Source organism: Dioscorea cayenensis, unplaced genomic scaffold (assembly GCF_009730915.1).
Source record: "Dioscorea cayenensis subsp. rotundata cultivar TDr96_F1 unplaced genomic scaffold, TDr96_F1_v2_PseudoChromosome.rev07_lg8_w22 25.fasta BLBR01000067.1, whole genome shotgun sequence".
Lineage (NCBI taxonomy): Eukaryota > Viridiplantae > Streptophyta > Magnoliopsida > Dioscoreales > Dioscoreaceae > Dioscorea > Dioscorea cayenensis.
The window spans coordinates 32,101-34,330 of NW_024086458.1; positions in this window are offsets into that span (position 1 = coordinate 32,101).

The window sequence follows — 2,230 nt, forward strand, 5'->3', positions numbered from 1 at the left end:
AGAAAGCCAGAGTGAGAACCAAACTATCTTCTCCGAATAACCCTACTGAACTTAAACCCCTTCTTCGAGTGCCCGTTCGATCTTCACCCGCATCTCTTCGTGTATCCTTACCCATCACTGAAGCCATTTTAAAATCCAAAGAAGACCTCAAAAAAATGGTGATTATTAGGGTTTTATCTGGCAATGCAAGTGTCCGATCTCTTCATTCCTCTCTTCCTCAATGCTTGGATCTCTGGTCTTTGTGAGCATATTACTCCCTTTCAACAATGACTTTATTCTCACTATGGCCTCTACAAGGGATCTCTTGCAATGGTGGTTAAGAGAAGTCCGTTTTCCCTGACTTCTTCTCATGGACCTTGTAAGCTTAGCCTCTCCCATTGGACCGCCGAGTTTGGATCGCACTTGCGATAGGCTCTTTGGAAATTACAATTGGATTAGAATTTCCAATCTCCCTCTCCATTCTTTGGAATTGGGATTCAATTGTCGAGATTCTCAAACCGATTGGTGATCTTATATATGTTCAAAAGAAAGAACACATTTCACTTGAACACATTAGAACACTGGTCAGACTCAAATCCTCAATCAGCTTCCCTTTGGAGATCACGGTGGACGTTGGGGTAAGGAGCTTCTTAGTGAAACTGGAAGATGATGGAGCCCATGTTATTCGCTCCAAGGTCGTGCATGGTCCGGTGATTAAGAACACTTCCCAGATTCCTTTGAACCCTTAAGACCCACCTCGTCGCCCTCAGAACCTTCCAGATCCACCTCCAGATCCGCCTCGCCGCAGCACTCATCAAGTCCCTAAGGCTTCTAAAGGTAAAGAACCCATTATTCAATCCCTCATTGATGATAATCCCGGCGAGACTGTTGAGCGTAGCTCCGGTCTTGGCCACTCGACGAGGATTGACACCCATGGAACTCAAGGAGATGATCCCCCTCCCCTCCCGTTGATCGGCCGTCGGCCGGAGCCTCTGAATCCTTGTCAGTTTCTCGTGAGAAACGATAGAGGCCATACTGTTGCCATGCAGTGGCAACGTAATGGCTGGCCACTCCTTGGCCGTTGCTCTGCCTCGAGATGGGGACTTTGAAATAACTTTTGGCTCCTTGCATTCGTCCCTCCTGCCTTGAGATCGTAACTCCCAAGATTCCTGCAATAATTCAAACAATGATCCCACATGTGACTCTATGATTGTGCCTCACGATAAGATTTCTTCTGTTAAAATTCTTCATCAAGATAAGATTTCACCTGGTAAAATTCCTCATCAAGATAAGATTTCTGATCCCATTTCACTGATGAACGTTGATCAGATGCCTCGTGATAACCAACTTTCAATCACCCCAATATCTTCATCCATCCTTGAAAGCTCGCCTCGAGATTATCACATTCCTGATATCTCCTCTGATGGCACTTTTTTGCCTCATGATAAGCTCTCTTCAGATCTTGATCTATTTCCATCTGCCAAGAATCCCTTGCCTCGTGATAAGCATTTCACTTCTACCAATTTGGATACTTCCAAAACAAATATCCCTGTATCTGATACAGGGAAGGTGTCTTACTCTTCCCCTAAGAAAATACCAACAGACTCCAATTTGCAGGGGAATTTACCCTCACACTTGAAAATTTCTCCCCCAACTATTCCAATACCAGATGGATATAAATGGATTTTCGTCCATGGTGGTTGGACCTTGATCCCAAGTATTAATTCTAACAAATTTTATTCTCAAGATCCCTCACCCCAGGATGCTCCATCAGACGTTCCCTCTGATGAAGAACTACTGGACTGGGGTGATGATGAGGACTTTCTTGAGAATGACTTGGCAGATGACGACACTTTTCTTGAAGAAAGTAATCTCAATCAACTCGAACATGATCCTCACTCAACTGTTGACATGGAAGATGTGCAAATGATTGATACTATTCCAACTCCTATGTCAGATACTCCTGCAGTTGAAATTGAACCTGAAGAAACTAGTTCCTTGGGAAATAATCCAACTCATCTTCCCACTGCTCCAAAACAAATTAGAAGAAGTGATAGACCCAAAAAGCCTTCTGGACGTTGGAATGAAGAAGCAGGGTTTGTTCCCCTTCCTCCTCGATCCTCTAAGAAGAAAATACCGGAAGATCCAAGAGAAGGTACGCCTAACCTTATTAATTCGATATTTTTCTTCTTGGAGTGATCCGCAACTTATTAATTATAGCAATTCTTGTGGCATTAAATTCCTAGGATCT